This window comes from Scyliorhinus canicula, chromosome 2 (genome assembly GCF_902713615.1).
Source record: "Scyliorhinus canicula chromosome 2, sScyCan1.1, whole genome shotgun sequence".
NCBI classification, from domain to species: Eukaryota; Metazoa; Chordata; class Chondrichthyes; order Carcharhiniformes; family Scyliorhinidae; genus Scyliorhinus; species Scyliorhinus canicula.
Window position 1 is genome coordinate 61,895,179 of NC_052147.1, and position 21,811 is coordinate 61,916,989.

Consider the following 21,811-nt stretch of genomic DNA (forward strand, 5'->3'; position numbering starts at 1 on the left):
CCGAAGTCCAAAGATGTGCAGATTAGGTGGATTGGCCATGCTAGATTGCTCCTTAGTGTCCAAAAGGTTAGGTGGTGTTGCTGGGTTACGGGGATGGGGTGGAGGTGTGGGCTTAAGTAGGGTGCTCTTTTCAAGGGCCGGTGCAGACTCGATGGACCGAATGGCCACCTCTTGTACTGTAAATTCTATGATTCTATGAAGTGAAATCACTATTGTTATGTAGACAAATATGGCAACCAATTTGCACGCAGCAAGTCCCATAAACCATAATGAGGTAAATAACCACAATCTGTTGTAATGGCTTGGTTGAATAAGTCAGGATGAGGATACCAGGAAAATGTCTCTGGTCTAGCAACAGCACCCAGGGATTATTTACCTCTACCAGAAAGGACAGTGATGATTGCTTGGTACTGCCCTGAAGTATTAACTTAAATTGTGTGCTCAAATCTTGATTGGAGCTTGGACACCTAACCTTCTGTGTCTGAGCCGAGTATACGGCTGACATCTTAGAAACGTAGAACTGACAAAGAGGCACTGATTCAGGATACAGAAGGAAAATTAATTAAAAGTAGCTTGAGATACAAGAAAGCACAATTAAAAAACTGCTTGCGGGCTTTGAATACCAATAGTAGAACAAAATAACGAGTCATTGAGGAACGAGATCACAAGAAGCTTTCTAGTCATTGAGGAGTAGCACCAAATGTTCACTGTCTAGTTCACACCCACGTGAAGTGCTGCACTTTGTCCACACTCAGAATTCTTAAACCACATGAAATAAAACTGTCGCTCATGAAATTTGAAATAAAAACAGAATAATTTTTTTTTAAATGTTTTTATTCTCCATTTTCATATTTTCCTCCAAAATTCACACCCCACCCCCAAACAATAAACGGTAACAAATACAAAGTCAATCACCTTAACAATAACAACGATCCCATCCTCCCACCACCCCAAACAATAGCCCACCTGTCAATATATGCATCCAAGAAAACAAACCCTCCCACGGTGGAAACAAAAAACAAAGGAGAAAAAGAGAAAGGAGTCTGGGACCGCCCATGGTCACCATAGAGTCTACTCCCCCCCCCCCCCCCCCACTCAATGCCGTCCAACCTCTGAAAGAGTACCGTATGTGATACCCAAGGGTTGTAAACACCCCCCTCCCCTTCCCTCCAACTCCTCCCGCCCACTGCCTCTTGTAAAACTCTTCCCCCCAACCTCGGTTCCTTCCCCCCAACTTTTCACTCCGGCTAGACCATTTGGACCCTGTTCTGCCAGGCTCCGATCGCCGCAGCCCCTCCCCCACCTCACTCCCGTTCACTGGCCGGCTTAAACCGGCCAGTGCGGAGGCCCCCGCCCGGGTCCCTTTCCCCCTTGCCCGGCCCTAGGAAAGCCCAGTAATCCCCTTTTAGCACACACACCCTGCATATCCACCTACACCCCAAAGAGCCCTCACTTCTAGTGCAAGTCCCATCACTTCCCTTGTCCAAATATATATACAACATTGGCTCCTTTAGCCCATATACCCGCACGCAGTGAAACAAAAAAGAAGAGACAAAAAAGAAGAAAATACAGTCCTGAGGTTACATCGGCACATGGCCATTTCCTAATCTCTCAGTTCTGCCACAGTCCTTCTGCCTTCGCAAACTCCTCCGCTGCTTCTGCCGTTCCAAAATAAAAGTCCTTGAGCTTATAAGTCACCCTCAGCTTCGCTGGATATACAATGCCGCACTGCACCTTGCTAATGTACAGTACCCTCTTCACCCGATTGAAAGCAGCCCGCCTCCTCGCCAGCTCCACCGTAAAGTCCTGGTATACACGTATACCAGCTCCAGCCCACTGCAACCCCCGCTTCTGCTTGGCCCAGGACAGGACTTTCTCCTTCACACTGTACCTACGGAAGCAGAGTCACTACCCTTGGCGGCTCACTCGCCTTTGGTACAGGCCTCCACAACCGATGAGCCCGATCCAGTTCATATTGGGAGGGATCCTCCCCCTCCCCCAATAGTTTCGCCAGCATCGTGGCAAAATACTCAGTCGGTCTCGGCCCTTCAACTCCTTCGGGCAGCCCCACAATCCTCAAATTCTGTCGCCTGGACCTGTTTTCCAGGTCTTCCAATTTTCCTCGCAGATCCTTGTTCACGTCCATCACCTTCCACATCTCCTTCCCCATCGAGGTAAGTTGATCACCGTGCTGCGCCACCGTCTCCTCCACTACCTTCAGCGCCTCTCTTTGCTCCCGCACCTCCACCACTGCGCTCGCCACCGCCGTCGTCACCGGGGAAATCGCCGCCTCCACCAGCACACACAAAACCTTCCTCAGCGCCTCCAGGTGTTTCGTAAACTGCCTTTCGAATTCTGCAGCCATCACCTTGGTTATTTCTTCAGCCTTAAGCAATGCGGCCCCCCCTGGTGCTCCAGCTTCTTTTTTCCCTGGTGACCCCGTGGTGACCTCTCCATTCCCCGACGGGCCCTCAGCTGCTTTTTTAACGGCCGTTTTCTTATCGACCCTTGACATCTTCTTCTGCTGTGCCTCCTCTGCACTTTCTCCGTGCGTTTGAGGCCTCCGTTGACCCTGGGACCGGCTTAAAGCCCCGAAAATGCCGTTCCCGATCGGGAGCCCTCCGTTGCGCAACCGCCTCCCGCCCGCCATCACCGGAAGTCCCAAAAACAGAATAAAATTGACTTTTAAAAATATTTATTCAAGGATGTCGCTGGCTAGGCCTTCAATTATTGCCCATCCCTAACTGGCCTTGAGAAGGTGGTTGTGAGCTGTCTTCTTGAACCACTGCAAGTCTATGTGGTGGACGTATACTCATAGTGCGGTTTGGGAGGGAGTTCCAGGATTTTGACCCAGTTACAGTGGAGGAAAGGCGATATATTTCCAAGTCAAAGTGGTGTGTGCCTCAGAGGGAGCCTGCAGGTGGTGGTGTTCCCATGTATCTGCTGCTCCTGTCCTTCTAGATTGTAGACATCGTGGTTTGTAAGGGTCTGTCTGAGCAATCTTGGTGAGTTCCTGCAGAGCATCTTGTAGGTGATGCACACTGCAGCCACTGTACGTCAGTGAATGTTTATGGATGGGGTGCTAACCAAGTGGGCTGTTTTATCCTGGATGATGAGTTTCTTGTGTGTTGGAGTTGCACTTATCCAGGCAAGTGGAGAGTAATCCATCACACACGTGACTTGTCCGCCTTGTAGATAGTGGACAGGCATTGGGGAGTCAGGAGATGAGTTACACTCCACAGAATTCCCAGTCCCTGATGTACTCATGTAGCCACATTATTTATATGACTTAATCCACTTCAGTTTCTGGTCAATAGTACCCCCAGGATGTTGATAGTAGGGGATTCAGTAAGTGATGGCAATTGTTGTGACCTCCATGGGGGCCAAGGATTATGCTCTATACGATTCCCCTTTTTCACCTCAAGAGTCTGAACTCCCCAGGTAATTGTGGGGTGTGGTTTCCCCTTAACAAGAGGAAACCTCTCAGTATAAGAACACTGACCTGGGTGCAGGCCAAAGAGGGTGGCCCTTCGGGGAGAGGAGTTTTAGCTTTGCTATTTTTTTTTTTAAATAATTTTTATTGAAGAGATTTTTTACATGAAAATATTTACCCCCTGTTGCACGTTTTACTATGGGCGTAAAACGCGTTTATTGGAGTGTATTAACACGCCTCCGAGTTCGACGTGTGCTTAACACTACTAGGCTCTGTTCTATGTAATTATTTAGCTCTGGAGTCGCCAGTTGCCGTATAGGCAACGTCACAAGTATTCCAAGGTCAAGTTCAAAGTAATAAAGACGATACACCGATTAGTAAAGTTCAAACGATCAATATTTATTATACAGTTATAATAAATACTCATGCACACACTAAGAGACTAAGCTATAACTAAACTTAAGCGAACAGAATACTTATCTAACAGGAACAGGCAAGGTCAGAGAACGAGGCCTTCGTCCTGGTCTGGCACTGCAGCCTTCAGCAAGTGTTCTGGTACTTGGGAGTCTAGTGGGCTTGGATCGTGTAGCGAGCGTTGAACTTACGGTTTCGGCGGCTGGTGCTCAACGGCTGGAGTCAGGATGCAAGATGTCAGTCAGAGCCGGAGCACGGGTTTAACAGACCGGGCTCTGTGGGGAATTTGCTTTTATACCCCTCTCTAATGTCCTTGCCCCCTTCTAGGCGGGCTCTACCTTTCGGTACCGATTGGAACGTTTCCAAACGGCTACCTTCGAAATCCTCCAATGCGGGGCTTTCCTCGATGTTGGGGGGTGGTTTCGATATTTGTTACTCTGGTGCCATCCTGTCTACTCCACCAATTAAGTGCTACATTGAGATGGAAATGTTGCCATTGTGTGTGCCTGGATCTGGGCCGCCTCATCAGGATGTTAAGCGCTTTGCCATTAACACCTTTGGCTTGGAGATCTGCACCTGGCCAGAAAACTGGTTTGCTGTTTGCAAAATGCTAATTAGTTGAGAGCAGGCTGTCTGTTCTTACTAAACAGGCTTTCCCTGCTGTCTTCCATTTTAGTTTGGCTCAGTGTCCATTTTGCGTGGCCAGCATGGCTACACCCCCCCTCACCATAGACTATTACACAATATTCCCTCTTAACAGATATCCCCCCCCCCGCCCGACCCCCCGCGCGCGCTATCCCTCCCCCCCCAAAAAAAACAAACAAAGCAACAATTAACATCAAACATGAACTGCGAACACATTTGCCCGCATTTCAACCTTAAATAACCCACCACACCCGTTGTTGCCACCCCCCCCCCCCCCCCCCCCCCGGGTTGCTGCTGCTGCGACCTCTGCACCCTATCTTTGAGCCAAAAAGTCGAGGAAAGGCTGCCACCGCCTGAAGAACCCTTGTACCGACCCTCTCAGGGCGAATTTGACCCTTTCCAACTGGATAAAGCTTGCCATGTCATTAATCCAAGTTTCCACGCTTGGAGGCCTCGCGTCCTTCCACTGTATCAGTATCCTTCTTCGCGCAACTAGGGACGCAAAGGCCAATATTCCGGCCTCTCTCGCCTCCTGTACCCCCGGCTCCACCCCAACCCCAAAGATCGCTAGTCCCCATCCTGGTTTGACCCTGGATCCCACCACCCTCGACACCGTCCTTGCCACACCCTTCCAGAACTCCTCCAGTGCCGGACATGCCCAAAACATATGGACATGGTTCGCTGGACTTCCCGAACACCTGACACATCTGTCCTCCCCCCCCAAAGAACCGACTCATCCTTGTCCCCGTCATATGGGCTCTATGTAGCACCTTAAATTGAATGAGGCTAAGCCTCGCACACGAGGAGGAAGAATTAACCCTCTCCAGGGCATCAGCCCAAGTCCCATCCTCTATCTGCTCACCCAGCTCCCCCTCCCACTTGGCTTTCAGCTCCTCTACTGATGCCTCCTCAGCCTCCTGCATTACTTTGTATATGTCCGATATCCTCCCCCCTCCGACCCAGACCCCCGAGAGCACCCTATCGCTCGCCCCCCTGCTGGGGAGCAAGGGGAACCCTTCCACCTGGCGGCTAGCAAATGCCTTCACCTGCAAATGTCGAAACACGTTTCCCGGGGGGAGCCCGAATTTCTCCTCCAGCTCTCTCAGGCTCGCAAACCTCCCATCTACAAACAGATCCTTCAGCTGCCCGATGCCCACCCTGTGCCAGCTCTGAAATCCCCCGTCCATGTTCCCCGGGATGAATCTATGGTTCCCTCTTAACGGTGCCTCCATCAGACCTCCCACTTCCCCCCTGTGTCGCCTCCACTGCCCCCAGATCTTGAGGGTGGCCGCCACCACCGGGCTCGTGGTGTACCTCGTGGGAGGGAGCGGCCATGGCGCCGTTACTAGGGCCCCCAGGCTTATGTTGCCACAGGACGCCCTCTCCATTCGTTTCCAAGCTGCCCCCTCCCCTTCCATCATCCACTTGCGCACCATCGACACATTAGCCGCCCAGTAATACCCCGAAAGGTTGGGTAATGCCAGCCCTCCACTCTCCCTACTCCGCTCCAAGAAGACCCTCCTCACCCTTGGGGTGCCATGCGCCCACACGTAGCTCATGATGCTGCTCGTCACCTTTTTGAAGAAGGCCCTAGGGAGGAAGATGGGCAAGCACTGAAATAAAAACAAAAACCTTGGGAGGACCGTCATTTTAACGGACTGCACTCTGCCCGCCAGCGACAGCGGCACCATGTCCCACCTTTTAAATTCCTCCTCCATCTGTTCCACTAGCCTAGAGAAGTTCAACTTGTGGAGAGTCCCCCAGTTCCTTGCCACCTGCACCGCTAAATATCTAAAACTCTTTCCTGCTCTCTTCAACGGGAGTCTCCCGATTCCCTCTTCCTGGTCCCCTGGGTGTATCACAAATACCTCACTCTTACCCAAGTTTAGCTTGTACCCCGAAAAGTCCCCGAATTCTGCTAGCAGTTCCATCACCTCCGGCATTCCCCCTTCTGGGTCTGCCACGTATAGCAGCAGGTCGTCCGCGTATAGCGATACCCGGTGCTCCTCCCCGCCCCTTGTCAGCCCTCTCCACCCCCCTGAGCCCCTCAGTGCCATCGCCAACGGTTCAATTGCCAGTGCAAAGAGCAGGGGGGACAAGGGGCACCCCTGTCTGGTCCCCCGGTGGAGCCCAAAATACTCCGATCTCCTACCATTCGTCACTACACTTGCCGTCGGGGCCGAATAGAGCAGCTTCACCCATTTAATAAATCCCTCCCCAAATCCAAACCGCTCCAGCGTCTCCCACAGGTACTTCCACTCCACCCTATCAAATGCTTTCTCCGCGTCCAATGCCACCACTATCTCCGCCTCCCCCTCCACTGCCGGCATCATGATGACGTTTAGCAGTCTCCGCACGTTCGTATTAAGCTGCCGCCCTTTCACAAAACCCGTCTGGTCCTCGTGTATCACCCCTGGCACACAATCCTCTATCCTGGTAGCCAGGATCTTTGCCAGCAGCTTGGCGTCCCCATTCAGGAGCGAGATAGGCCTATATGACCCACACTGCACGGGGTCCTTATCCCGCTTCAAGATCAGAGAGATCAGTGCCTGCGACATTGTCGGGGCAGAGCCCCCCCCCTCCCATGCCTCGTTGAAGGCTCGCACCAGCACAGGGCCCACCAGATCCGCATATTTTTTGTAAAATTCCACCGGGAACCCGTCTGGCCCCGGCGCCTTCCCCGACTGCATATGCCCAATCCCCTTAACTAGCTCCTCTAGCCCTATCTGCGCCCCCAGCCCCTCTACCAGCTCCTCTTGGACCTTGGGGAACCTCAGTTTGTTCAAGAAGCCCTCCATCCCCCCTCCCCTCGTCGACGGCTCTGACCGATACAGCTCCTTATAGAAGTCTCTGAAAACCCCATTTACTTCTGGCCCCTTAGAACATAGAACATAGAACATAGAACGATACAGCGCAGTACAGGCCCTTCGGCCCTCGATGTTGCACCGACATGGAAAAAAAAAACTAAAGGCCATCTAACCTACACTATGCCCTTATCATCCATATGCTTATCCAATAAATTTTTAAATGCCCTCAATGTTGGCGAGTTCACTACTGTTGCAGGTAGGGCATTCCACGGCCTCACCACTCTTTGCGTAAAAAACCCACCTCTGACCTCTGTCCTATATCTATTACCCCTCAATTTAAGGCTATGTCCCCTCGTGCTAGCCACCTCCATCCGCGGGAGAAGGCTCTCGCTGTCCACCCTATCTAACCCTCTGATCATTTTGTATGCCTCTATTAAGTCACCTCTTAACCTTCTTCTCTCTAACGAAAACAACCTCAAGTCCATCAGCCTTTCCTCATAAGATTTTCCCTCCATACCAGGCAACATCCTGGTAAATCTCCTCTGCACCCGTTCCAAAGCTTCCACGTCCTTCCTATAATGAGGCGACCAGAACTGTACGCAATACTCCAAATGCGGCCGTACCAGAGTTTGGTACAGCTGCATCATGACCTCATGGCTCCGGAACTCAATCCCTCTACCAATAAAGGCCAACACACCATAGGCCTTCTTCACAACCCTATCAACCTGGGTGGCAACTTTCAGGGATCTATGTACATGGACACCGAGATCCCTCTGCTCATCCACACTACCAAGAATTTTACCATTAGCCAAATATTCCGCATTCCTGTTATTCTTTCCAAAGTGAATCACCTCACACTTCTCCACATTAAACTCCATTTGCCACCTCTCAGCCCAGCTCTGCAGCTTATCTATGTCCCTCTGTAACCTGCAACATCCTTCCGCACTGTCTACAACTCCACCGACTTTAGTGTCGTCTGCAAATTTACTCACCCATCCTTCTGCGCCCTCCTCTAGGTCATTTATAAAAATGACAAACAGCAACGGCCCCAGAACAGATCCTTGTTGTACGCCACTCGTAACTGAACTCCATTCTGAACATTTCCCATCAACTACCACTCTCTGTCTTCTTTCAACTAGCCAATTTCTGATCCACATCTCTAAATCACCCTCAATCCCCAGCCTCCGTATTTTCTGCAATAGCCGACCGTGGGGAACCTTATCAAACGCTTTACTGAAATCCATATACACCACATCAACTGCTCTACCCTCGTCTACCTGTTCAGTCACCTTCTCAAAGAACTCGATAAGGTTTGTGAGGCATGACCTACCCTTCACAAAACCATGCTGACTATCCCTAATCATATTATTCCTATCTAGATGATTATAAATCGTATCTTTTATAATCCTCTCCAAGACTTTACCCACCACAGACGTTAGGCTCACCGGCCTATAGTTACCGGGGTTATCTCTACTCCCCTTCTTGAACAAAGGGACCACATTTGCTATCCTCCAGTCCTCTGGCACTATTCCTGTAGCCAATGATGACCTAAAAATCAAAGCCAAAGGCTCAGCAATCTCTTCCCTGGCTTCCCAGAGAATCCTAGGATAAATCCCATCCGGCCCCGGGGACTTATCTATTTTCACCTTGTCCAGAATTGCCAACACTTCTTCCCTACGCACCTCAATGCCATCTATTCTAATAGCCTGGGTCTCAGCATTCTCCTCCACAATATTATCTTTTTCTTGAGTGAATACTGACGAAAAGTATTCATTTAGTATCTCGCTTATCTCCTCAGCCTCCACACACAACTTCCCACCACTGTCCTTGACTGGCCCTACTCTTACCCTAGTCATTCTTTTATTCCTGACATACCTATAGAAAGCTTTTGGGTTTTCCTTGATCCTACCTGCCAAAGACTTCTCATGTCCCCTCCTTGCTCGTCTCAGCTCTCTCTTTAGATCCTTCCTCGCTTCCTTGTAACTATCAAGCGCCCCAACTGAAACTTCACGCCTCATCTTCACAGTCTCTGAGACTTCATCCTTCTGCACTATGTTCCCACCCCTCTCCCTCACTCCCCCAATTTCTCTAGCCGCATTCCGCTTGCGGAGCTGATGCGCCAACATCCTACTCGCCTTCTCCCCATACTCATAAATCGCGCCCTGCGCCCTCCTCCACTGTGTCTCCGCCTTTCTGGTGGTCAACAGGTCAAACTTAGCCTGCAAACTACGCCGTTCCCCCAACAGCCCCTCCTCTGGTGCCTCCGCATATTTCCTATCCACGTCCAGAAGCTCCCCCACCAGCCTCTCCCTCTCCTGTCTCTCCCTCCTTTCCCTATGTGCCCGTATGGAGATCAGCTCCCCCCGGATCACCGCCTTCAGGGCCTCCCATACCATCCCCACCTGCACCTCCCCCGTGTCATTAATGTCCAGATATCTCTCAATGCTCTTCCGGACCCTCTTATACACCTCCTCATCCGCCAGCAACCCCACATCCAGACGCCACAGCGGACGCTGGTCTCGCACCTCTCCCATTTCCAAATCTACCCAGTGTGGCGCGTGGTCTGAGACCGCTATGGCCGAGTACTCTACTTCCCGTACTTTCAGGATCAGTCCCCTGCTTAATACAAAAAAGTCAATTCTAGAATAGACTCTGTGGACATGGGAGAAAAAGGAATACTCCCTCGCCCTCGGCCTCCCAAACCTCCAGGGGTCCACCCCTCCCATCTGCTCCATAAACCCCTTTAACACTTCTGCCGCTGCCGGCCTCCTACTCGTCCTTGAACTCGATCTGTCCAACACGGGGTCCAGCACTGTGTTGAAGTCCCCCCCCATGATCAGGCCCCCTGCCTCCAGGTCCGGAATGAGGCCCAGTAGGCGCCTCATGAAGCCAGCGTCGTCCCAGTTCGGGGCATACACGTTAACCATCACCACTTTCTCCCCCTGCAGCCTACCCTTCACCATGACATATCTACCCTCTTTATCCGCCACCACCTCCGCCGCCACGAACGACACCCTCTTCCCTACCAGGATCGCCACCCCTCGGTTCTTTACGTCCAGTCCTGAGTGGAACACTTGTCCCACCCACCCCCTTCTCAGGCGGACCTGGTCCGCCACCTTCAAATGGGTCTCTTGTAGCATTGCTACATCCGCCTTCAGCCCCTTCAAATGCGAGATTACTCTCGTTCTCTTGACCGGCCCATTCAGCCCCCTCACATTCCAAGTGATCAGCCGGGTCGAAGGGCAGCCCGCCCCTTTCCCCCGCCGACTAGCCATATCCTGTCACCTGCTCGCCCCGAGTCAGCCCTCCCTTTCTGACCCGCTCCCCATGGCGATGGCCCCCCCCCCCCCCCCACCCCTCCAGTCCTCAACTTCTCCTCCCTGGCCTTTTCAGCAGCAACCCGGTGGCCCCCCCCTTCCCCCCTCCCCCTCCCCCCCCCCCCCCCCACCCCCCTCCCCCCCCAGGCTAGGACCCTTCCTAGCCGCGACGCACCCTCCATAGTACTTCCGTGAGTCAGCTGGTTTACGCTGACCCGGCTGCCCCTGTCACACTCCGGCTCCTCCCGGCATGGGGGACGTCCCCCCCCTTACCACCCCTCCTTGACCCCGCTCCAGCGTGGGAAAGGGAGCCATTGCTGACCACGCCCCTTACTCCCACCCCCCTCCCTCCTCTGCCCCGTGCGCGGGAAACCAGAGGAAAGCCCGCGCTTTCGCCCTGCCCCTCCCCGCCCCTCCATCTTCAGTTCCACCCCCGTCCCCGATCTCCCACCGATAAATACAAAACAACCAAACACCCCACAAGAAACACATACCCCCGGCACTCCCCCCCCACCCCCGCCCTCCCACCATAACATTATAAATAACAGGAAAAAGAGAGAAAAAACTGGTATAGAGAACAAAACAAAAGAACAAAAAGGGTCCAAAAAATACGGCCAAGTGAAAATCCAACCAACAGAAAGCCACGTGTCCAGCTTAAAGTACCAGAGCGGCAACGACCGCCACGTATCCCCTGGTTCTAGTTCGAGTCCAGCTTTTCTTCCTGGACAAAGGCCCACGCCTCCTCCGGGGACTCGAAATAGTGGTGCTGGTCCTTGTAGGTCACCCACAAGCGCGCTGGCTGCAGCATCCCGAATCTGATTCTCTTGGCATGCAGCACCGCCTTCGTCCGGTTGAACCGGGCCCGCCGCTTTGCCACCTCCGCACTCCAGTCCTGAAAGATCCTCACCGTCGAGTTCTCCCATTTGCTGCTCCTCTCTCTCTTGGCCCACCTCAGCACCCTCTCCCGGTCACTGAATCGCTGGAACCGAACCAGCACCGCCCTCGGGGGTTCGTTTGCTCTTGGCTTCCTGGCCATTACTCTGTAGGCCTCCTCCAATTCCAGGGGCGAAGGGACGGCCCCTGCCCCCATCAGTGAGCCCAGCATTTCTGCCACATACCCCTGGAGGTCCGACCCCTCCAGCCCTTCTGCCAGGCCCAGGATCCTCAGGTTTTTCCGCCTCATGCGGGTATCCATCTCCTCCAATCGGTTTTGCCATCTCAGGTGGAGTGCCTCGTGCACCTCCACCTTTCCCACGAGGACCGTGGCCTCCTCCTCCCTCACAGTCATCTCCTGCTGCAGCTCCCGAATTGACGCCTCTTGGGTCGCCTGTGCCCCCATCAGCCTGGTGGTCGTCGCGTTCATCGACTCCAGCAGCTCCACTTTCAGCTCCGTGAAGAAGCGCAGGAGAGCGGCCTGCTGCTCCTCCGCCCATTTCCTCCAGTCCTCGGGTGCGCCTCCGGCCGCCATTTTGGATTTCTTCCCCCGCTTTTTCCGGGGAGCTGCTGCCGCTTTTTTTCCTGCCCCACTTCGGGTGACGACCATAAATTTGACGGGGTTCTCCTCTGGGAACCTTCCCCCACCGGGAATTGCCGTTCCAGCGCCGTTAAGGGCCCTCCAATCGGCCCGAAAACACCTTCCTAACAGGAGCAGCCAAACGTGCGACTTAGCTGGTCATAGCCGCAACCGGAAGTCCAGCTTTGCTATTTTGTATACACCGTGATAAACCTTTCTTCATTCCTATCCTACCCATGCATTCCTGTGTCTCTCCTATTGGATTCTACAGTAATGCCATTGAGGGTCGAGGGTTATATTCTCTCTTGTTGGAGATGGTCAATGCCTGGAACTTGTGCCGTGCAAATTTTACTTGCTACTTGACAGACCGAACGTGGAATTGGTCCAAATCTTGCTTTATTTGGACATGGACTGCAAATGGTGCTGAACATTGTGCATTCATCAGCGTACATCCCCACTTCTGACCTTGCAATGGAAGGAAGGTCATTCATAAAGCAACTGCAGATGGCTGGGCCTAGGACACTACAAAGCCGATTAAACTTGTAATGGACTGACATAAGCTGACCTTTCGGGTGCAAATGCCTTTGCAGGACTGAAAAAAACAATTGGTCAGGAACTTGATCCATTAACAACGGTGGCATGGTAGCACAGTGGTTAGCACTGTTGCTTCACAGCGCCACGGTCCCAGGTTTGATTCCCGGCTTGGGTCACTGTCTGTGTGGAGCCTGCACGTCCTCCCCATTGCTGTGTAGGTTTCCTTGGGGTGCTCCGGTTTCCTCCCACAAGTCCCAAAAGACATGCTTGTTCGGTGAATTGAACATTCTGAATTTTCCCTCTGTGTACCTGAACAGGCGCCGGAGTGTGGCGACTAGGGGCTTTTCACAGTAACTTAATTGCAGTGTTAATGTGAGCCTACTTGTGACACTAATAAAGATTATTATTATTATTACTTTCACAGAGAGGCTAAAATAAATTTAAGAAACAAGAAGGAAGGGTATCGGTATTGTTCTTTCTGACTATCTGGCACAATATACTGAGGTGGCATAGAGGTTAGCACTGCTATCTCACAATGCCAGGGGCCTGGGTTCAATTCCCGCCTTGGGAGACTATCTGTGTGGAGTTTGCACTTTCTCCCCGTGTCTGTGTGGGTTTCCTCCGGGTGCTTCGGTTTCCAACCACAGTCCAAAGATGTGCAGGTTAGGCAGGGTTACAGGGATTGCGGAGGAGTGGACCTAGGTAGGGTGCTCTGTCGGAAGGTCAGCGCAAACCTGATTGGCCGAATAGCCTCCTTCTGCACTGTAGGAACTCCATTCTATCCGAGGTACAGGCCATTCTCTTGCACTCTGAGAGCATTTCAACAATAAATCAGCGTCAGCATAGATCAGTGAAAAGGTGAGGAAGATGACTGATGTTGCACACGTCTATAATTGTACTGTTTAAAGTGTTAAACAATCATCCAATCAGAGTGTGGCGAAAAGAAACCAAACAAACTTGTATAATGTCCACCAGGTGGAGCTATTTTAACAATTTTAGTGCTTAAATTGTTAATGCAAGCATTGGCAGCTTATTTATAGTTCAATTATTAAATGAAGTTTGTATCTGATGCATGAACCAGGCAATGTTAACACAAGTACAGTAGAATGATCAAACTGGATACGTATATAATTAGCTCAGTACTAAAGAAGAGTCATATTAGACTTGGAATCTGAACTCTATTTCTGTCTCCAGAGATGCTGCCAGGCCATCTGAGCTTATCCAGCACTTTGTTTTTATGTATATAATTATTCATACAGAATGCAGTAAAAAAATGTGTAATCAGAGCACAGAATACTGTAATTCTATTACAATGTACAGTATTTCAAGGCTAAAGTTTGAGTGTGTTGTTTACCAAATAAATTGCAAAGTTAACACTGGAGTAATGATGTATTACCTTTAAAATTATCATCATTATTTACAGAGTGGCTTGGTTTGGTATTGACCACTAATTAGATTGGTTTCACTTATATATTTAATGTTTGAAAACATGAGTTAGTTTTCTTAATGTGTCTAAAATGTAAGCACAGAGTGGGGTGCACTGTGCATCATCCACTAGCTTCCTTGCTGCGGAGAATAGCTATCCCTGCAGTACCATGAAAGCACATGCAAACGAGGTCCTGGTTCTGTTTTAAGTAGGTCTCAATTGTTTTCGTTTAACTTTATCTACAAACTAAAGTAAGCAATATATTGCAGTCCTTGCAGAGAAAACAAAAAAATTAGAATGCACATTGGATTTTTCTTTCCCCCAGTGTATCTGTGATTTTGTTAATTTGCAAGATTGTGCCTTTTGCTGACAATGCTTTGCTCTGTTTAGTTTGTATTCAGGATGGGAAAAGCAATACAATCCTTGTCCTCCACTGGAAGTAGGATTTTGTTTTCACTGGTGAATTAATCCACTAATAAAGAAATATAACTTTACACTTTGTCCCTGAATCTTCCCCAAAAGTGTTCGAATTTGTGGTTTGGTTTACATTTGTGTGGCCTATTCTGAATTGGTAAGGTTTCCCACTACTGTACTTATGAGTGACTTGGGTCTAACTCAGGTGTGTTTCTTCAAATTCCTTTACTTACACTGTAGTATAATAATCTTTATTAGTGTCACAAATCGGCTTAACTGCAATGCAGTTACTGTGAAAAGCCCCGAGTCGCCACATTCCGGCGCCTGTTCGGGTGCACAGAGGGAGAATTCAGAATGTCCAATTCACCTAACAGCACGTCTTTCGGGATTTGTGGGAGGAAACCGGAGCACCTGGAGAAAACCCACGCAAACAAGGGGAGAGCGTGCAGACTCCACATAGACAGTGAGCCAAGCCGGGAATGGAACTTGGGACCCTGGCGCTGTGAAGCAACAATGCTACCCACTGTGCTACCGTGCCACCCTTTCAGGCTTTTAGGATTTTCGAAGAAATTGATAGGGTAGCTGAAAACATTTTCCACTGGTGGTGGAGTCTAGGACAGAGGGACAAAACCTTAAAATCAGAGCCAGACAATTCAAGGGAGAAGTTAGTGTGGTAAACCACTGTTACATCTGTATTAGGTGATGTACTACAGGTTCGCCGGTAGCCCCTGCCTGCTGGCTCCGCCCAGTAGGAGGAGTATAAATATGCGTGTCCTCTATTCAGCAGCCATTTCGCCAGCTGCTGTGGGAGGCCACACATCTTACTGCAATAAAGCCACAGTTGTATCCAACCTTAGTCTTTGTACAATTGATCGTGCATCAGTTAGGAAACAGTTCTTCATCTAAAGGATGGTGGAAATATGGAGCTCCCTCTCTCAAAATGACTTAAATGCCAACTCCATTCATAATTTTAAACCGGAAAGTGATAGATTTTGCTAGCCAGATGCATTAAGGGACGTTGAACCAAGGTGCGTTGATGGAGTTCCGATATAATCAGACATGATAGGGCAGGCTCGATGGGCAGAGTGGCTGTCCCCTATTCCCATGTTCCTGAATTCTGGAAATAGCCTTTGGGTACTATTGTTGCCCCCAAGGATGCTCCCATTTCTTATTGATTTTCACAGTGGTTCTTAAAAAGTGCAGCCATGAAATTGATTGAATCAGAGAAAAGTTTAATTCATACACTTAGTGAAGCTATTCTAATATCAATACGTGGCACTGAATGTACAACTGAGTGTTGGATAGAACCAGTAGACTTTGTCTGATGATCATTGTGCCATATCCATACAAACAAATCACTTTTGAACAGTGGATAAATCTATTATATATGGATGATGCTCAACAACACTTGCAGTTCTATAATATTTATTATACATTATACGAAAAGCATCTCAAAAGTGTTTATGAAGTGGAAAATCGGAACATTTAGGATGACGGACTCAAAAGCACAGTTGAATTTGGGCAGCACGGTAGCATGGTGGTTAGCATAAATGCTTCACAGCTCAAGGGTCCCAGGTTCAATTCCCGGCTGGGTCACTGTCTGTGCGGAGTCTGCACGTCCTCCCCGTGTGTGCGTGGGTTTCCTCCGGGTGCTCCGGTTTCCTCCCACAGTCCAAAGATGTGCGGGTGAGGTGGATTGGCCATGATAAATTGCCCGTAGTGTCCTTAAAAAGTAAGGTTAAGGGGGGGTTGTTGGGTTACGGGTATAGGGTGGATACGTGCGTTTGAGTAGGGTGATCATTGCTCGGCACAACATCGAGGGCCGAAGGGCCTGTTCTGTGCTGTACTGTTCTATGTTCTATGTTCTATGAATGCAGGTTTCCGGAAGTGTTTTTAAAGAACTGGAGATGAAGAAGGCCGGAGCAAAGGGAACTGGTTTGGGAGTTTCAAAGGTCAGGAGTGGAGTGGTTGAATGAGTAGTCAACAGTGATGGAATGGAGGTAATGAGAGACCCGCAGCTAGATTTTCCATTCCTGAGAGTAAGTGTTGACGTCAGTGTCATAATATCCACTCATATATATAATGAGATGCAGACAGGCAGTGATTGATACATAGGATGACCAGTAAGCATGCAACACAGTACAGCCAATCACCAGACAGGACACTACCACTATAAAGCCAGAGGGCATTAGGTTTCCCGCCCTCTCGGGTCCCAGCTACTGAGACAGTCACAGTCCACGAGCTAGCAAGTGCAAACACCATGCGGTAGCTAGTAAGTCTGGTCAGGCTACTACAATGTCACCAGTCAGATCAGTATAGTGTCGACCCACAGCCGAATATGTATAGCAGTTCTATAGTTGAATAAAACAGTGTTGGATCTTCTCCAGTGTTAGACGTCTGTTTCTAACTTCCCTATATCGAGTGCAGTCCACATCGAACCAACCTGCCTAACACATCAGTCAGGGCAGGGTTTGTGGACTTCCACGACAGCAAAACTGGCGCCGCACCCGGAACGATTCAGCGAGTGTTAAGGGGCTAGCACTGGCGCCACATGGAACACAATCAATTCCAATGAGAAACGGTGCCGGATTCGCCGCATTCGCGATTGACACTCAGGAGGCTGACAAGCTGCAGCCGCATATACACACTTCACTCCCCACACACAGCATCTCAGCAAACGCGATGGCAGCAAGGCGCATGGCCCCAATTTCATGGATGCTGAGCTGGAGACTGTGGGGGAGAGGCGGGTCACCCTGTGCCATGGCTCAGGATGGAGGCTACCAGCCGTCACCGTTCGACGTGCCTGGGCACAGGAGGCACTGGCGGTGAGCACCGCCAATAACACCACCCGGACCGCCTGCAGTGCAGGAAGAAAATTGCACGACCCCCTCAGGGCTGCCAGGGTAAGTACACAGCGCTGTGTCCCTGGTATCAACCCCTGTCCCACACACCTGTATCCCCCATCCCACCAGGAGGGCGCCCGAACCCCAACCCTGCACCACATGCCGGCACCCATTCCAGCCGCCATGGCCGGGTGCCTTGGCCACTGAGGCCATCAGTTACCCACCCCCAGGGCATGCATCAGGCTATCTAACATTGTTATTTTCTGTTTCCACCCCACTCTCCCACCCACCCCGCAAAGGAGATGGCTGCCCATAACCGCCAGGAGCGGGTGAAAAGCAGGATCTGCGGCCCCTCAATGTGGCAGAGCAGTGGGCACTGGAAGTGGTTGGCGGCCTTGAGGAAAGGGAAGTTGCCGGGGTGGAGGTCGGCCGCATGCGAGGAAGTGAGACCCCGCTTAGTTGTGGTTCCCTGTGACAAGCCCCCCCCCCCTCCCCACTCCCACTCCAACACTCCAAAACCACTCCCATTCACCCTCACCTCAGCCCCCACCCCCACCCCCGAACCCGGCCCACGGTCTAATCGTGTTTCTTGTCTTGTGTCTTGCAGGAGCTGCTGGTGATGGGGCGAATCCATCTGGTGTACCCCGCCCCCAGCCGGAGACCCCCCCCCCCCATGTGCCGACCAGCGACGAGTATCACAATATGTGGATATTGTCGAGTACGTAAAGGGTTAACGTAATGTTACTGCTCTAGTCACTAGATGGTGCTATAGAGCAACCATATACATATCACATGTCTCCTTGACTTCTGGGAGAGAGTGAGAGAGAGAGCAAGAGAAGTAGAGACAGAGTAGATGTGAGATAGCTTAACAGATAGCAGGGTTTAGTATTGTAGATGTGTAGTGTAATCTTTACTTAACTAATTCCTTAGTAATATATTCACATTTAATTAAGTGTAGTGTAATAAATTAGCTTTGTTTGTTAAACACTGCTTGCTATTCTTTGTTAACACGACAACCTTCACCAACATGAAAGCACAAAAACAAAGAACACAAATGGGAGCCATAAGCCTGTGACCCAAGATACCCGGAGTTTGAAACTGGGGATGACACTGATTTCCTGTCACAGCTGCCTGCTGTTTAGCACAGGGCTAAATCGCTGGCTTTGAAAGCAGACCAAGCAGGCCAGCAGCACGGTTCGATTCTCGTACCAGCCTCCCCGGACAGGCACCGGAATGTGGCGACCAGGGGCTTTTCACAGTAACTTCACTTGAAGCTTACTCGTGACAATAAGCGATTTTCATTTTCAACATATTCCACCATCTCAGAAATACTCACCGCTGTTCGGCAGTTTCGTGAAGAGCTCCTGCGACACCCTCTGGTGTGCACCACACAGCCAGTCCTGGACATCAGGTGGACAAAGGAACTCCCGAGGGAGCGGACAGTCGGAGTGCGGGCCGACCCCAGGGACTAGCTGCCATCCAGATGGGTTCCATTGACTGTGGAGTTCCAGTCGTAGAGCCAGGAACTACATGGGGGGTTGTCGACGAGCATCCAGCACCTGCAGATGCAGTTGGAAGAGTCCAACTGCGTGCAGGAGCAGGACGTGGTGCTGAAAATGTGTGCCACCCAGGTCAACACCGCACGGGTGCCGTCCACGGTGGAGGCCTTGTGGCGAGAGTTTTGACTATGGATCAGCATGTCCAAGGCCTGGCACTCTGTGCAGGCGCTAGCTGTGGCCCAGGACAGGGCTGCCTTCTCACATTCAGCCATGTCCCAGAGCCACCTGGATATTGCAGCGGTGCTGCTGAGCGTGGCCCAGTCACAGCAGGCCATTGTTAAGAATGTTGGCGGCATTGCCCAAGCACTGACCAACATGGCACAGACCCAGAGGGAGATGATCCAGTCCTGGAGCGAGATGGTTCAGTCACTGGCTGTTGTGGCAGAGACTTAAAAGGTGATGGCACAGTCACAACGTGATGTGACACAGCTCCAGACAGACCCCTGTGCTCCATGGCCGTGAAATGCAGACCCTGGCCAAGATGAGAGCGGACCTCCAGGACTGGCTGCGCCAGATGGCGGGGGTACCTCAGACGATAGCTTCACTCACACCCCTGTGCCATGGAGTAGCTTGGGGGTCATCGGGCAACCCGAGGGAAGAGGAGGTGATGGGGCTCATGCTGGTGACTCCCACAGGGGAGGTGACGGAACATGGCAGCAGCTCAAACTCCGCCCACCCCCTTCTCTGCCGCACCTGGTGGACAATGGGCAGAGCAGGATGGCACCATGCTGTTGTGTTATGCTTTTTCATGTAGCATAAGCTGCTTCCTTGATGTATGCTCTCACAAAGGAAGGTTCAGACTTAGAGATAGGTTTAACACATTTATTGAACAGTTAACAATTCTCCTACTTGAGTTTGACTCTCCTGCTAATCTTGCTAAAGTAACTCAGTCTAACTAACCAGTCTGCTCTAAGCCATGTGGTGGGTGTGATGCTTCTGATATGCCCCTGTCCTTCTCTCTGAGTGTCGCCTGTAGAAAGAGAAAGAGCATTTGTGCCCTGTCCTTTTATGTGGGTTTCCCCCTTGTGGTAGTGTCATCTCTGGGTGTCTTGACTGCCCATTGGACGTGTCCTAATCTACGTGTTCATTAGCTGTATGTCTGCATGTCATGATGTCTCTGGTGCTCCCTCTAGTGTTTACTCAGTCTTGGTGTATTTTCATTAACCCCTTGTGTATATACAGTGATGCGTATCACCACACTCCCCCTTTTTCCGTGTTACATATTTTCTGTACAGTGTCTTAACAGTGTTGTATTCTTTGGGGGGTGTATTTGATTCACTGGTTGCTAAGATATTCACTGTTTGTTTTAAAAAGGTTAACTTGAGTTCATAGAATAAACATTGTTTTATTTTAAAAAACCACTGGTCCATTTTCTGCTGTACCATACCTGTAGAGTGAGCCGTGTGCTCCCCATACCACAATCTATTAAACGTTGTGGGTCAGGTGAACTCCATGATACACTTTGGGGTTCTCTAAATGCTGGCCCATAACAATTGGGGACTCGAGGGGGATAAAAGTCTATCTATTGGATTGGCTTAGTGAATTTGAAGACAGTGAGAGGTGAGCTTTTCAGGTGTGGTATTTTAGTTTAAGTGGGGGTGGAGACGGTCACACGCAGTACCTTATGGACAGAGACTAAAAGCAGATTTGGCAAAAACATTGCACTTAACATTACCTGACAAAATGCGAAAAGATGAGGTAATTATGGCGGTGGCTAAGCATTTAAAGTTGCCTGAGATAAAGTTTGACTCATTGGAAATGGCAAAAATTCAGTTGCAAATTAAACAAATGGAACATGAGAAAAAATTAAAGCAGCTTGAATACGAAAGAGAGAGAGCGGAAAGAGAAAGAGAGAGAGCAAAAAGAAAAGGAGAGAGAAGAAAGGAGAAAAGAAATAATAGCCCTAGCAGAACAAAAAGAAAGAGAAAGGGAGATACAGATCAGGGAAAAAGATAAAGAGAGAGAGTTTGAACTTCAGAAAATGGCCATGAAACATGACAGTCAGTTAAAATTGGCAGTCGTAAAGGGAAACATACAGTTGGATGATAGTGATGAGGATAGTGAGAAAGAGCATCATAGTCAATAGGCTTGGTGGGCATCTATTTAAATATGTCCAAGCATTGCCAAGATTTGATGAGAAAGAGGTGGAAGCCTTTTTCATTTAATTTGAGAAGGTAGCTAAACAAATGAAATGACCACAGGACATATGGGTATTACTGATTCAAACAAAGCTGATAAGTAGAGCTAGTGAAGTGTTTGCATCACTACCGGAGGAGGTATCTGGGACATATGAGGAGGTGAAAAAATCCATCTTGGGTGCATATGAACTAGTACCTGAAGCCGACAGACAAAAACAGAGTAATTTTGATAGGTGGATAAGGGCTTTGAAAATAGACCAAATGTTTGGAGCTCTCAGAGAAATAATACATTAGGAGGATTTTAAAAATTCAATTCCTGATGTAGTGAGAACTCATGTGGAAGAGCAGAGGGTTAAAATTGTGAGATTAGCAGCAGAAATGGCAGATGATTATGAATTAGTTTATAAATCAAAGCTTGGTTTCCGACATCAGTTTCAGCCTGTGAGGGATAGAAACTGGGGACATGAGGAATGCTCAAGTGGTAAAGGTAAAGTTTCAAATGTTTTCACTGTAATAAACTAGGCCATGTAAAGTCACAGTGTTGGTGGTTGAAGAAAAGCACTGGGAAGGCTGATGTAAAACAGGATACGACAGTGGGGTTTGTTAAAGTGGTAAAGGAAAGCCCAAGTGAAGCGAAGGAGGTGTGAAAAATCGTACAGCCTGATCAAGAGGTGATTGATAAGAAGGTGCCAGATCTCTTTAAAGAATTTACTTGTGTGGGTAAAGTTTACTCATGTGTATCAGGAGGGGTAGGTAAAGAAGTCACAA